The 16594-nt window shown below is 42.1% G+C and overlaps 1 protein-coding gene across 6 annotated transcripts in view; it reads right to left on the bottom strand.

Moving 5' to 3' along the window:
* The window catches only part of SMAD1 (SMAD family member 1), a 77615-nt gene extending 62092 nt beyond the window's left edge, over window positions 1-15523 (bottom strand). Inside the window, exon 1 of one of the 6 annotated variants that reach the window (XM_033215392.1) lies at window positions 15505-15523. The gene's annotated coding sequence lies outside the window, so the exon portion shown is untranslated. Of the gene's footprint in view, window positions 1-13157; window positions 13999-14298; window positions 14559-14605; window positions 14713-15504 lie in introns of those variants that run through there. The other 5 variants (XM_033215389.1, XM_033215391.1, XM_033215387.1 and 2 more) reach the window with 5 other exon arrangements.
* Between the last annotated feature and the right edge of the window lie 1071 nt (window positions 15524-16594).

Raw genomic sequence — 16594 nt, 5'->3', positions numbered from 1 at the left:
GCCAAGGTGGAAAGATTGCTTGAGGCTGGGAGTTTGAGATCAGCCTGGGCAACATAGCATTTAAAAAAAAAAAAAAAAAGGTCAGGCACTGTGGTGCATGCCTGTAGTCCAAGCTGCTTGGGAGGCTGAGGCAGGAGGATCACTTGGGCCCAAGAGTTCGAAGTTACAGTAAGCTGTGATCACACCACTAGACTCTAGCCTCCAGCCTGGGCAACAAAGCAAAACCCTGTTTAGTTTAAAAAAAAAAAAAAAAAAAAAAAAAGGAAATTAATTTTCTTTACATTCCCACTGATTATTTTAAGATCCTCTATTGAAAACAAAAAACAAAAACAAAAATTGCTAGCTCTCTTTATCTTGAGGTTAATAGTTTTCCAATCAAGTAGATGTAGAGATAAAGAAAATTTAAAGGAATCTTTCAGGTATATTTTAACATAGATAAGATACTAAGATATTAATTTCAACACCTAATACACAGTTGTAAGTCACAGTGCTACTTATAGATAATGGCAATAATAGTGCTCTGCACTCTGAAGGGGGGGTAAGGAAAGTGGGAAGACAAAGCACACAAACTGTGTGCTGGTATGGCAGAAATGGTCATGACACTACCACTTCAGTTATCCCATCTGTCTCCTGATCCCCTTTTTTATCCTCTATTTCAGGGTTCCTCAACTTTAGCATTACTGGATGTTTGGTTGCATCCCTGGCCTCTACCCACTAGAAGCTATTTGCAACCCTCCAGCCTCTCCCTCCAATTTGTGACAACTAAAAATTTTTCTGACATAGCCAGATGAGCCATAGTTCTATTGCCACTTTTCCTCTCCTTTTCTCTTTGCAATCTAAGCACCTCAGGCCTCAATAGCTTCCTATAACTCAATTCTAGACTTCAGGATTCACAGAACTGCTGATTCTTCCACAAAGGGAAAAGGGAGAGATGTCAAACACACATACCCTTTCTATCTCTGTTCTCCTCAATGAAAAAAAGGGGAAGCAAAGCAATCAATCCTCAGAACTTAACTGGTGTGTCTGAGCACCCACAACTGGCATCACACAGTACTGACTGCTACAGAGGATAAAAGATATGGTTCATAACCACAATGAACTCACAACATACCATATTTCCTGACGTATTTCTAAAAACAACAAAATGAAAAAATTCATTCATCAAGTACCTAGTGTGTGTCAGCCCAACCATTCTTAATATTGCTGGATATTAACAATATTAATATTTTTAAGAGCTTCCTTACCATAACCCTTCCATAGGATGGGCCCAGGCATTTTTGCGGCGGTAGTTGTTCATATGATTTTGATGAGTAGACAAGGGAGAACCACTGCGCTAGGCACTGTGCTAACACAAAGATCATAAAGACACTGGCCATACCCTCCAGGAACTCCAGTCTAAAGAGTTAATAAGGTAACTGTAATAAAAGGTATGACAACAGATGCTAGACAAGCAGGTTTGTATTGTTCCTCAAAGTTAGAAGATCCTCAGTGCAGGTCCTATACTTACAATCCCTTATCCCAACTTTATCAAGCTGTCTAAGAGATACACTATGAACATAAGCATAAATAGAAATACGGACACTCAAAACTTTGCTGAAAGAATGAACTGGGGCTGGGCGCGGTGGCTCACGCCTGCAATCCCAGCACTTTGGGAGGGTGAGGCAGGTGGATCACGAGGTCAGGAGTTTGAGACCAGCCTGGCCAACATGGTGAAACCCCGTCTCTACTAAAAAATGCAAAAAACTAGCCAGGCGAGGTGGCGGGCGCCTGTAGTCCCAGCTACTCGGGAGGCTGAGGCAGGAGAATGGCGGGAACCCGGGAGGCGGAGCTTGCCGTGAGCTGAGATCCGGCCACTGCACTCCAGCCTGGGCGACAGAGCGGGACTCCGTCTCAAAAAAAAAAAAAAAAAAAAAACCACAAAAATCAGCTGGATGTGGTGGCGGGTACCTGTAATCCCAGCTACTCAGGAGGCCGAGGCAGGAGAATCGCTATAGTCTGGGAGGCGGAGGTTGCAGTAAGCCGAGATTGCGCCACTGCACTCCAGCCTGGGTGACAGGGTAAGACTCCGTCTCAAAAAAAGAAAAAAGAATAAACTAAGGTAGAAGTGAGCCAGAGGCAAAAGCTCTACCAAACGCATCAGACTTTTCCCCCCAATCCCTTGATTTTGAAGTGAAACAGCTTCAAATGTATAATCTCCTCTAACCAATTAGATTGCTTCTTCGGGGCAGAAAATGACTTACACTTTTCTCTATCCCACCCAAAACATAGTCCAGTGCTGGAGGCACAGCAGGAATGTATAAAATACTTGCTGAATTAATTAATATCAGCTTAACAAAAAAGCAGAACTCCACAGTGAGGATACACCCCTTTTAAAGGAGCCTTTTCTAGAATACAGAACATCTCAGCCCACACAAATTGACAAAACTCTTCAGCAAATATGTTACAAATAAATGCAAATAAATGCTATAAATACAGTTTTTGTGCCAACATTTAAACGATAATCTAGTTAATTTTGTTCACAGTTAACAGAAAAACATTTAAAACTAATCATTCCCTCAAGCTTGAATAAACTAAATAGAAGTCCTGAGCACACAAACATAAACACATGAAAAATAAAGACGTTGTTATTAACTATGTTGCACTGCAAAGCCAGCAGTGGGCAAAAAGCAAAACAGGAAGCTGTAATAGATGAGATGGCAAGCTATACACAACCAGCTGTATAATTTCTACAGCAATATTCACTGCATCATTATTCTCTTTCATTAAAAACTACTGTCTCTGATAAAATTAAGACCGATTTTCCTGGCATTTCTCCTCCCTCTAACACTTAGCTCAAAGAGTTTAAGTGACAAGTCTCACCAATGCGTATCACTTTAGGGCCCGTATTCCCAGTCACACCTCACTCAGAAAGGACTTACGGATGGGCAGGGGATGCTGGTGGGCCAAGCTGTGAGCCTTAAGGTGAGATTTAAAAGCCTTTTTTATCCAACTTTAAAATGTTTGCAGGTCATTTAAAAGAAAGGAGATGATAAGAGAAGACACAGACAAATTCTGATTCTGTCTAGGGCAAGGTAAGAACCCACTTAAGACTGAATGTAATTCAGTTAGGTAAGAATCCTACCAATAACCAGCAGACTCATTCCCTTATGGGCAGCATATGAATAGCCATTTAAACCTGCGGTACCGTAAAATACATATTTGGGCTTCAGAAACCTTGTTTCTGGCATACAGCTCCTAAAATCCTTGGAGACTCCAAAGTGATGTCTTTTTGTATGCTAATGATTGACTGCTGGCTGGCAGCCCCTAACTAGCTTTAGGATGGTGGCAGGATTAGAGGATTGGGACTTTCAGCTCCACCCTCCAACCTCAAGGGAGTGGGCAAGGGGCTGAAGGTTAAGTTGATCACCAGTGGCCAATGGTATAATCAATCATGCCTATAAAATGAAGCTCCATAAAATACCAAGAGGACAAGGTTCAGAGAGTTTCTGGACAGTTGAACACGCAGAGGTTCCTGAAGCGTGGCACGCCCAGGTTAGGCATGGAAGCTCCATGCCCCTTCCTCCATACCTTGCCCTATGCATCTCTTCATCTGTATCCTTTTTAATATCCTTTATAATAAATCAGTAAATGTAAGTTTCCCCGAACTCTGTGAGCCATTCTAGCAAATTAATTGAATCCAAACAGCGGGGTCATAGGAGCCCCAACTTGAAGCTGGTCAGCCAGAAGTTCCAGAGTCCTGGACTTACGTCGGAGGTGGGTGGGACTGAATCCTCAATCTGTGGGATCTGAGGCTATCTCCAGGTAGTGTCAAAATTGAACTGGAAGACACTCAGCCAGTGTTTGGTGTGTAGGGAAAACCCACACACATTTAGTCACAAAAGTATTTTGTGTTGACTGTTGTAATGTGAGAGCAGAGGGGAAAACAGTTTGAATTTTCTACTGACAGAAAACCCACGACCACTATTATCCTTTAAAAAAAATTTGGAAAATTAAACACTGATGCATAACTTTTAAGTTTTTTAAAAAACATTATAAGGTTTTACTACAAGGGGAACTTTTCTCACTTTATTTAATACCTCATCAACTCGTCCATCTCAATAATCAAAACCACACTGCAAGATCATCACTGCGTCTCACATCAATGAGTAAATGCCACTATAAAATCTCATACTGCAATTCAGGTAGGAGAGAAAGGGGCCTATTTCAATATGCTCTAGGAAGCACTGGTGTCTTCAAGGTTCATCATCTATGCCAGGTGACTGAGAAACTGTGTATAACTGATAGCCCCTCACACTGTAATAAGGAAACTCCTGGATGAAAACCATGTCATGGAGGGAAGCAGGGTGCTTGCCTCTTACAACTCCACTTTATATATATCTTGTACCTCCCTGAAACTCCAGATTCTCTTAGAAGGCTGGGAAATTCGGACTTCCTTTCCTTAAATGAGAAAAGCCCAGTTTACTCAGACTGATACTTCCTAGTATACAACGAATGACAAAATACAGGAAAAAGGAAGACATCATCCCCATTTCAATCAACAGTCTGATAGAGGACATAACCAAAACATTTTATGTTCATTAGTAGTTTGTATTTCTTTTCTCCTTTTTCTTGAGATAGTCTCGCTCTGTTGCCCAGACTGGAGTGCAGTGACATAATCATAACTCACTGCAGCCTTGAACTGCTGGGTTTAAGTGATCCTTTTGCCTCAGCCTCCAGAGTAGCTGGGATTACAGGCACAGAACCTTCCTGTCAGCAGCTGGCATCTCATTTGTTTGTGAAATGCTTGTTCAGGTCCATTACCAATTTTTCTATTGGGGTGGTGCTTCCTATTGACACAAGTCTTTCTTACAAAGAACAGTATTTGTTGCAAATCTCTTTATCTGTCTTTCAGGTTTTGTTTCTTAGTATGTTTGGTCACATAATAAATGCTATCAAATCTATAAAAAGTTTCCTTTATTGTTTGTGCCTTTGGAGTCACATTTAGAAGGGCTCTGTGGCTGGCTATTAATAACCCTCCCCCCAATGGCATAAATCAATCTCCCCTTTCCTTCTAAAGCTATGACAAGAATCCACTGCAGAATCTCTGCATTAAGCATGTATTGGTTTAATGAAAAAGCAATGTTTTTAACCGTAATGAATGCTATAAGAAAAGCCATAGAAAAATTCAGAATACAATACTTATTTTTTAAAGTTCTAATCAACTTAAATAACCTTTAAAATCATTAAAAGGACACTCTTCTGTTAGTTCAATTTCTATACTTTTCTTAGAAACCTTTGTCTAGAATTGTTATCTACAAATTCTCAAACTTGATATTTCACTACCTCATTACCAGGATTTTCATTGCTTACCTCTTCTCAATTCATTTAGTTCATCAGGCTCCTTATAAAACAAGTTAAGTGTTGGGGCTTGGTCTTACACCCAGGCAATCTGACTCCAGAGCCTTATCTCTGAACCCATTTGCTATCCCTAAGCCTACCAGGCCACAAAGTGATACCAAAAAGTAACAATTAACCTAGTCTCCTATATAACAGCCTCACCACACATCACCCCAGGCTTCCCCCCAATTGTTTAGAATTTGACTTCTCTATAGATTGCCCGGCACACTACCTCCGGTGGTTCTTCTTCCCTTACCATGTGCTGATCTTCCTCCTCACCATCCCAGTGAAAGGACTTACCTCCAACAATACAGGAAAATCAGCAAAAGTGGGCAGGAGCTCTGCCACATGCTTTCCTCTCACTCGGACCCCATTCTGTTTCTTTCTCAGACAACCCTCCCTCCTTACCATGGTCAATATTTTGTCATTTGTGCTCCAGATGGCTAACTCCATCACCTCCAATTGCTCTCTGTCCACTGACTTCTTCCCCTCAACCTTCAAATATGAAGAGGTCTCATCTATCTTAAAATGCAAGCCACTTAAGGCAGTATAAGACTCTATTTCTTGCTTCTTAATGTATTCAGTCTTCTCTGAAACTGCATTCACGTGATTATCTGACTTCTCCTTCACCCTGAATAGTACATTTTCCCCTCCCAACCTACTTCTAAGAATCTCTCTTCCAGTGGCTTCCTGGTTTCCCCACTCCTCTGACCCCATGCCTTTCTTTCAGTTTCTTCTTTGGTCTAGGTCAAACAGCCTCTCAGACAGTCTACTTCAAATTAACCTCTTCCTTCTATCAATTCCTAACTGTGGGCTCCAATAAAGATTCAGTCCACCAGTTCTTTCTCTCTCTGTGGTTCTCAGAATACCCAGTAGATGACTGCAGAGAGTCTAACGTAAAGCTTTCAAGTCCTCCCAAACCTTATCTCTGACTTGCCTGTAGCATACTCTGACTTAGATATCGCACCCTAAATTTAACACATCAAGTCTAATTTATCATTTGCACAACTTTTATTCCTTTTACAACCAGCTCTTCCCTATTCTTAACTAACACCTTCATTAGTTTTCCAGCCACCAAGGTTAGAAACTTAAGGATATATCTCTGACATCTCTTTCTCATTACTTTATAGCCACATAATCACCAAGACTTCACTTTTTTTTTTTTAATTCTTCTCTTTCCATGTTTACCTTTATCAGAGATTTATCATCTCATACATAACTCAATAGCTTTCTTATTGATCTCCTGGCACTGGGCTCTATTCCTCCAGTGCAAACTGCATGTTCAAACACTTTGAGTGACTTCCCAATGTTTCCTTATTCTTGCAGTTTAAGGCCCTAAAATTCTCACTGGAACTCAACTTTTCTGAAAATCCCCTCCACACCACCATACTAGGCTCCATGAGGAACACCCACTGAGGTCAGGCAGGGCTGCTCACTACCTCTAGATCCATGCTATTTGATATGATAACCACATGTGGCTACTGAAACATAAATTAATTTATTAAAAAATGCTGTTCCATGTGTGGCTATAGCTACTGTATTAGCACAGATGTGGAACATTTCCATCACTGCAGAAATTCTATTGGACAGTGCTGCTCTACAGATACTCAACACTCATGCTTATCTCCCAGGTTTTCCATGCCATTACTCTGCCTATAATGTCCCTCTTCCTTCTACCTATGCAAACTCAGGCCACAGTGGTCCTGATGTGAGCTGTCTGTACAATTTATTCCTATACTACCTTGTAAGAGTTCTTATAATGTTGCTGCATTTAATTTTTCATTTTTGTGTATCCTCTAATTATTGAGCCTCAGAACTAATAAATATTCAAGGAATAAATGAAGCACATACTTATTATAATACTGCAGCAAAATTATCAAATAAGGGCCCATTTAATATCCCTCCTTCATTAAAAAGATATGCTTCTTTTCAATCTAAACAAGCAAAAGATCGTGCATTTAGTTAACTGAATAATGATTCAATTTAATGCCTAATTATAACAGCTGACAGACAGTCTCCCTCCACTTTTCTTGAAGTGTTTGAAACTAAAAGAAGAAAAGCTATAAAGGTCTGGAATACATCTACTTTGCATAAGCACACCACAAAGAAACCACAAAAAAAAAAAAAGACAGGGGAGGATAATAAATGAATAGTTTGAGTAACTATACCCTAACCATCTCAGATTGTAGAGCAAAATATCCACAGTACAGCAGCCCTACAATTAAGGGGAAACTACAAATAAAGCATTAAAACTTATGTATAAAAATATATTCTGAATAAACAGAGAGATCCCTCTCTCCTCCTCTTCCCAAACAGGACCTAGTGAATATTCATTTACATCCTGAACTCAAAAGCATATACATGCATAATTAACAATTCTATGTTCTTTCTTCAGATCCAGGCTTATTGCCTCAAAAAAAAAAAAAAATTGTTAAGAAACCAATCTAGGCCTGGCGCAGTGGCTCAAGCCTGTAATCCCAGCACTTTGGGAGGCCGAGACGGGCGGATCACGAGGTCAGGAGATCGAGACCATCCTGGCTAACACGGTGAAACCCCGTCTCTAGTAAAAATACAAAAAACTAGCCGGGCGAGGTGGCGGGCGCCTGTAGTCCCAGCTACTTGGGAGGCAGAGGCAGGAGAATGGCGTAAACCCGGGAGGCGGAGCTTGCAGTGAGCTGAGATCCGGCCACTGCACTCCAGCCTGGGCGACAGAGCAAGACTCCGTCTCAAAAAAAAAAAAAAAAAAAAAAAAAAACCAATTTATACTGCAAACCTAGGGGTGTGTGTGTGTATGTATGTGTATGTGTGTGTGTGTGTATATATACACATATATATATATATATGCTCCTTTTTCAAACACTAAAAACAGAGAAGAGATTTGGGAGAATCACCAGGTAAGGACTTCCTCACATCTTAGAGGATTTAATGTTTTATTTTCAAGAGAGAGTCTTCTCTAAAGTTCAGATTTTAGCTTATAACAAAAATTATAAAGATGCTAAACTGTTCAAATACTGTAGTTCCCAGTATTTACTAAAACTCTGATGTCACTGGAGTGAAAATGCTTATGAAACTTTTGGCTTTTCTTTTCTGAAAGACAGTTTCCTTTATGCAAATGAATGTTCTAGAGAAGTCGCTCATTTCTGCAAGTCAGCCCGCAATAGCTATAGACATTACTGTTTTGCATATAGGACTAGCCCTGCACCTCTAAAACTGACACTGTCTTAATAACGCACACCAAGATGAGTATTTTAATTTAGATTTTAAGCAATTACATTAATACTATTTGGCTCTGACTTTTTCTTCCCATTCCTTTTCTTTTTAAAGGTGGCTACAGTGGAGTGATGAAAATGCGTCAGGTATTTTTGCTGCAAATCAGATGACAGATCAACAGATTAGACTGAATATTTGTACTACCAGATAACAGCAGGAAAGGAAAATAAAGGGTCAAGAGGTTTCAGGTTGGGGCAAAGAGGAGATGCCCCTATTTGTAATAAAAGTACATCCTAAAAGTACATCCAAAGAGTAAAACCACATACAGAGGTAGCAGAACATTTCATCAACCTCAAAGACATGCTATGACTTAAAACCCATTTTCTCCACTTTTTTATATTTAAATTATCCTTTTTCTCCTCAGACCTGTCCAACTCTCTCCCTAGGACTCCCTAGCTCCCTAGTATCCCCTAAATACCCCAAACTTTAGCTTTTGGTTAGGAATGTGATTTGTTTTTGAGAGTCGAGGAGATTCGTATATTTTGCTAGATATCAGAGTTGCCTGCTTTCATTCGAACTTTGTACAATCTTGGATTTCCCATTTTCTAATAAGGTCCCATTGATTAAATTAGTTATAGGGCTTTTCTTTTCCATCTCCAGAATGAAAAAGAATCAATTTTAATATGTAGAAAATAAGCATTTCTCACTGGTTGTCAGATTTGATTCCTACTAAGTTCAAACAATGTTAGGTATAAAAAGTTGCCACAATGCCAAAAAATTCTTTCCTCCCTTCCCTAAATTACATTGGATATGCTCACACCAAAGCCTCAGAAATATAGTGACCGTGGTGGGGGCGGGGGAAAGGGCACTTAATGCTAAGAGGAATCCAGATTCTGGCTTTCCCTTTTTCCAGTCACTAGACAGGTAACTTCGGATGTCAGTTACCTTCTCTAGACTTCAGATTGTTCACTTTGATATGAACCAACCAGATTAGAAAATCTTTAAAGCCACTTTTAATACTAAATATCTCTATTCTCTGTAAAAGAAATTACAAACCTTAATGTTTATGAAAGCACTTGGCAGGGCAGTCCCATGGACTTACCTCACCCAAAAGACCATGAGATTTGGAGAGTTAAGTGTATACACTAACTCACCATGGCATATAAGCATTTTGGGATAGGAAGGTGGGAATAAGAAGATACAAGAGCCATAGTTTCATCAGATTCTTAAACAGCCCTGACCTTGTAAAACATTTATAAAAATAGATGCTAAATGTTTTTTTAAAAATCCCCAAAGAATTAGCAATTACTATTCTTACAGTGTTTAACAGCTCAGGAAAGACAGACTAATTTTGATAAGACAGACAAACTGAATTACTACAACTTTCCTAACTTAATACCAGTTTGTGATTATGTAAGAAAATGCAAGAGGAAAGTGACAAGAATTATGCAGAAAAGCAGAGATAAAACTAATTTGGCTTTGAAATGCGTTACTTTCAAGTCAGATTTATTCTTCAAATTATGTGCTGCTTAGATAAGCATTATTTTTCCTTTCTTAAACATTTACAAAAGGACGACAGAAGATAGCCCAGAAAGGCACAACAGAAGGTAAATTTATTTAAAGACCTAAAAAAACACAAGCCAAGTCATGTCTATACTGGCATACCAAAGCACAGCAGAACAATGACGATTTGGGTCTTCTGAACGAAAGACCAAAAACATAGTTAAGATGGAGTTTCTAGAGTTTGACTGCCTCGATCATATCCCAGGTAAGATTAGAAATCATAATCGTTCACTACACAGTCTGAAGCAAGATTCTGAATCATTCTGGCCTCAGTTTCTTTACCTGTAAAATGTGACAACAACAGTACTTATGGACGTTTTGAGGCTTAAATGAGATATGGGTATTATAAACAATGCCTGGCATACATACGTAAACATTCAGAAAAAAAAGGTTAGCTACAATTATTTCTCCTCTCTAAGGCGCTGAACCAAATTAGAATCGATGACACTAATAATAATAAGATCTACAGAAAAGTCAAACTCCTTTTATCCAGTAGCTTCAACTGTCCCTTCCAAACTGTGTTTTATTTTTAAAAAAACAGCTAGTTAGTGATAAAATTAGTTTATGTATGTCTTTCCATCTTTGACTCCACAAACTCATTAGTAGAGGGAACAAGTGAGAAGAGTAAAGGTCCTGGGGTGGCAATGGCTAGCAGAACCTTCTGTGATGATGGAACTATTCTATGCACATACTGTCCAGTATGGCAGCCACTAGCCACAAGCAGCTATTAAGTGCTTGAAATGCAGCTAGTGCTGAGAAAGTGAATTTTTATTTAATTTTAATTTAAACTTAAATAGCTATACGTAGCAGAGTGCAGTGGCTCACGCCTGTAACTCCAACACTTTGGGAGGCCAAGGCGGGAGAACAGCTTGAGCCCAGGAGTTCGAGACCAGCCTGGGCAACATGACAAAACCCTGTCTCTACAAGAAATACAAAAACAAATTAGTCAGGCAGACATGGTGGCAGTGTCTGCAGTCCCAGCAACTTGGGAGGCTGAAGTGGGAGGACTGCCTGGGCCTGGGAGGTTGAGGCTGCAGTGAGCCATGATCGTGCCACTGCACTCCAGCCTGGGTGACAGAGAGAGACCCTGTCTCAAAAAAACAGAATAAAATAAAATTTCAAAAAAGCTACATGTGACTATGGCTACCTTAGTGGATAGCAGAGCCCTAGATAATCTATAAGCTAAATAAGGATTGTCAGAAATTTAAGCAAAATAAGGATCTTCTTTTCCTGAATTTTTATGTTCAACTCAAATATCTTTGTTTCTGGTATAGGCCTGGTAAGTTAGACTAGTTAAAGAAACATGTCAGTTGATACATCAATACAGTGCAAATTCAGTGGTAATAAAAGGATCATAGTTAAGTATGTGGTCCTCTGATATTTTAGAAGGTCCCTAAGGCCAAGTTAAATTCAAACTCACATGAAGCATTCAGTACACATATCAGAGCTGCAAAGGTCCTTATCAGCATCCCTAAAGCATCTGTTCCTCCTCTACCAAATGAAAAGCTACTTATACAATTCAGACTGAATATCTCTGCATTTATCTTAAATTTTTCTCTAGAAATTCATAGTTCTGTAAGCCTTTTCCTTCTTTCAGGCACACTGGTGTTCCTGGCCATCTCAGCCCTTCCACTATAAACAAAACCCATGTACCATATCTGAAGTATAACGCCAGACTCCTGCTTAGCTACCCCTGTAATATGGTTTAATTATGATGACTGAACTAACAGGCTGACATCATAGACTTTTACAGGCTGACCCCATGTCATCCTGATGTATCATTTTGCACCAGTTCAGTGCTGTAAATCAATTTAAGATCTCAAGCAGGTTGAAAAGGCTGGTAATGATGCTTTCTCTGCCGTCTCTGGAGACTCTACATTATACCCAACTTACATTATTTATAAAGCCTCAGTGGTGCCTCCATTAGCCTTGTAAGACTACACAAATGAGATCTTTTATACACACACACACTTGGCCTTGATTATGTAGGCTACTGCAGCTTAAACATGCTTGTCTAATTATACCCAAGTTACTTCTTTTTCCAATCTACTAAGTTATTAGATTTTATCTTTAACCCAGAATTGCTAGAAATCAAAATTACAAAGTGAAATTTAGTTTTTAACTAATAAATGTAATACACGTAGCTGAGAAAATATGACTTACTTCCTCTTAATGCCTTAATGAACTTAGTAGAAATAAAATTAAATTCCAAGAAGTGTAAGAGGTCAATGTCTTTAACTGCCTAAAAATTGTCATTTCTCTAAAATACAAAGGTCATCAGCTCTTCAAGGATATGAAATCAAAGGATATTGCAAGGGGTAAAATGTATTTGGTTACACACCTATGGTTGTAGGGGTCAAAACTAAATCAAGGACAAATCCCTACCCTCAGAAGAAACCTGATCCTGCCTGAATCCTCTAGAGGCTCTGGCATCACCCATCTCCAAAAAAATCATCTCTCACGACCCTAGTTACACTTTCTTTCCTAAGAACTGCAGTATTACACCAATGATACACCACCTGCACAGAAATATCAAATAACTGCAAATAGGGAAGAGAGTGGGAGAGGGCAGAACAAACACTTTAATCAGTACAGCATATTTAGATCTGGCACCTACATCAGAATAACACTGATGCAACAATATTTACACCAATTGAAAATGCTGGGGCAGTGAACACTTCTGTCCCGATTCTTTTTTAATACAGCTCACCCACCTTCAATACAATTTAAAGTAATTACAAACAAGATGAAAAATCAACATGGGCAGGGAACAGTTTTCTCATTGTGTTACCGAGGTGTGGGCAAGTTATCCACAACAGACAATTAGACCCAGAGATGTTCTGAAATAAAGGCATTCTGAGATTTAGCCGCTGAGAGTTGCAGCAACAGGAAGACATAACAGAAATCATGCAACTTCTTTATCATTCCACGTACTTTGAAACTTCAGATACAATGGAAAGAAAAGAGGGGGGAGGGCAGAGAAAAAGGACAGTTGTCTCAGCACTCACGAAAACGATGCTTTCTCAGGAGATGGTTGAGACCGGCCTCAATTTTCAGAAGGAACGCGCCTTTACTGGTTATCTTGCACTGTGTATTTAAAAATTGCATGCGCTTCAAAATAAACAAAAGCTCAGCTACTGTAGTTGTGAGATCTGGCAGGCATTTGTTCCTCCTCCCCTCCTAAAGCACATCAAGGAAACGTTCTCCCTTTAAAGCCTTCATACAGCTTCAGCAACTAGAAAAACAAGCCCACGTCTGTCTCTCACGCCCACCACCCCCACCTTCCTACAGAAACAACCCCAAGAAACACTAACAAAGACAGGGAGCAGAGTAAAGGAACAGTTGTTCAACCGCGAACTCACGAATACACATGCAGTGAGGCAATCGACTCCGGTAAAGGGAAAGGAATGAGACACCAGGAGACGCAGCGGGTGTAGGCGGAAGAGGGGGAAAAAATTACGCGCCGCCGCCAAACCTTTGAATAAATTAGAGGGGATTTCGGTGCGAACTTTCCTTGACCTCGACCCCAAAGAGGCTCGCTGGGGCCGAGAAGGAAACCTGTGCGGGATGTGGAGGGGCCCGGGGCGCCAGGGTCCCCCGCCCGCGAGACCCGCTCCACCAGGCGCCTTGGAGGGCAGCGCCGGCTGTCGTCCTCCAGCTCCCGCAGGAGTCGCCCCGCCGGCGCGGGGGACACAATGGGTCCGCGGGCCGCGCGAACGGGCCTCGGCCCGGCTGCCGCACGGGAGAGATGTGAGGAGCGCGCGGAGGGGGAGCGCGGCCGGGGAGGTCCTAGCGCGGTCGGGCCCGAGGGCCGAGGCTCGGGGGCCCGGGAACTGGGCTTCCCACAGCAGAGGACCCAACAAAGACACCAGGGGAGCCCGGCGGGCTGGGCACGAGGAGAAGACGCGGTGGCAGGTTCGCTCCTCAGAGCTGCAGGGAGGCGCCATCATGGGGGGTGGGGGGTTCGCGGCCCGCCCCGCGCAAAAAGAGCCCCCTCCTTGCCGCCGCCCGCGCCCCAAGCCCAGCACGACCGCGGTGGCCCCACGCGTGCAGAGGCGACGGCGGCGGCGCTGGAAAGCCTGGGGCGCCGAGGGGAGGGCGGCGACGCGGCATGAAGGGAAAGTTGGGTTCGGGTCTGTTTCGTTTTACCGGGTTAGCGGCGCGCCAGTCCGCGCGGGCGCACGAGTGGCCGGGCGAGCGGGGTCCCGCGGCCCGGGTCTGGCCGGCCGGGCGCTGCGCCGCGCTCCGCTCCCAGGGTCCCTCCCCGAGCCTCGGCCCGGCTTGAGCCGCTCCAGCCTCTCCTTTCTCCGCCCGCCCGCCTGCTCTCTCCTGGAGCCTGGATTGATCTGGTCGCGCTGGCGTCAGGGAGTCGGAGCCGCCCAACCTCCACTGCTCCGCTGCCAATACCCGGCGCACTCGCCTGCCCGCCCGCTCGCTCGCTCGCTCACACGCTCACCCGCTCACCCGCGCGCCGCCGCCGCTGCCGCGCGACCAGGGATCCTCTCCAAATTCCCGGCCCGACCAGCGTGAGCGCAGCGCGGCCGGGGCCGGAGGACGGCGCGGGGGAGCGGCCGGAGCCACCCCCTTCTACCAGCAGCCCCACGCCCCGTTTATTCCTGGAGAAAAAACAGTGTAGCGGCGTTCAGGCTTTCCTAACCCTGCCTTTTTAGTCCCGGTGGAGCGGACTTGGTCCATTATCTGCAAGTGAATTTCGATACTCCATGTTTTTATTTTCTGAAATGTTCATTAATGCTTCCACCGCGCCCACCGAATCGTTCTATAAACGTGGAGTGCATGTTGACAGTTATCTTTGGAGACGCGCCCTTTTATGTCTAGTTTTCGTTGCCCCGCACGCACTCTCCAATAATTTGCACGCCCCAGAAGTTGTACGTACCCAGAATTGGATAGCCTAGTAACTGCTGCACGTGCTTATACAAACCGTGAGTCAACAGATGCGTTTTATGTCAACTCAGGATCCAGTGATTCGAGTAGGTAACCTTGTTGCCCTAAATGACATGCCACAAGGAGATACTGCTTTAAAACTCCACATTTTTGGTCCAATTTCTACAATCTTTTAGATGATGCCAACTCCGTCACACTTAACTCTTAGCTACCTGATCTGCATAGACACTGAAAATATCTTCTAAGAGTCAACTTTTCTCTTGGCTAACTCTTGAAGCTGCATAAAATCTTGGATAATTACTATAATGTTGAGTTACGTTTAGACAAGAATGATTTTTTTTTTGAGGAATAAATTTCACATGAAGCAAAAAAAAAAAAAAAAAATCACTCCCAGCAGTCAGAATATGCCTTCTAGTTAAATTCCTTTTTCCCTTAACCTATTTGAGCACTTACTGGTCAATTCGTGGGCCTCATCTTATTTTCCCTAAAAGCAGCGTTTGACACAGTTGATCATCCTCTGTTCCTTAGAACAACAGGAAAGTGAACCTTGTTAAATGCCACTCAGATCAGGCCACTCCCCTGTTGAAAACCCTCCCTTGATAAATAGTATAAAGTATCCCATACAAGAGAACATTATTCAGCCATAAAAAGAAATGAAGTACTGATACTGATGCATGCTACATGGATAACCTTTCAAAACATATGAAGTGAAAGAAGACAGACCACACATTGTATTCTTCCACATATGTGAAATGCTCAGAGTAGGCAAGGCTATGGAGACAGAAAGTAGTTTGGTGGTTTGCATAGGGTTGGGGAAATGAGGAACCTGAGGAGTGACTGCTAAAGGTTATGGGGTGACAAAATTGTTCTAAAACTAGTTTCTGGTGGTGGTTGCGCAACTCTGTGGATATATCAAAAGCCTTTAAATTGTACACTTTAAATGGGTCAATCATTTGGTATGTGAATTTTACCTCAAGCTATTAAAAAAAAAACATGACAATGAAATGCAGTATATGACCTTGATTGGATCCTGAATGGGGAGGGGGAGCTATAAACTGTCATTTTAAAGCTGTTTTTTTTTAAAAAAAATCTATAGATGGCATTTATTTATTTAATTTTGAGACGGAGTCTCGCTCAGTCGCCCAGGCTGGAGTGCTATGGTGCGATCTCGGCTCACTGCAACCTCTGCCTCCGGGGTTCAAGCAATTCTCCTGCCTCAGTCTCTCGAGTAACTAGGACTACAGATACCAACCACCATGCCCATCTAAGTTTTGTATTTTTAGTAGAGACAGGGTTTCACCATTTTGATCAGGCTGGTCTCGAACTCCTGGCCTCAAGTGATCCGCCCATCTCAGCCTCCCAAAGTCCTGGGATTTCAAGTGTGACCCATTGTACCCAGCCTAGATGGCCTTTCTTAGTGCAGTCCTAGTAGTCTTAAATAACTATTAATATTATTATATATGCAATAAAATTTGATTTTGCCCATTATGCAAGTTACTTCTTTAAATGATAATAAAAATTTGGATATTCTTTTTAAAAGGAC

The sequence above is a fragment of the Trachypithecus francoisi genome, unplaced genomic scaffold (assembly GCF_009764315.1).
Source record: "Trachypithecus francoisi isolate TF-2019V2 unplaced genomic scaffold, Tfra_2.0 Lachesis_group1, whole genome shotgun sequence".
Taxonomy (NCBI): Eukaryota; Metazoa; Chordata; class Mammalia; order Primates; family Cercopithecidae; genus Trachypithecus; species Trachypithecus francoisi.
Note: the sequence above shows the minus strand (reverse complement) of the source record. Positions and strands in the feature narration are given on the sequence as shown.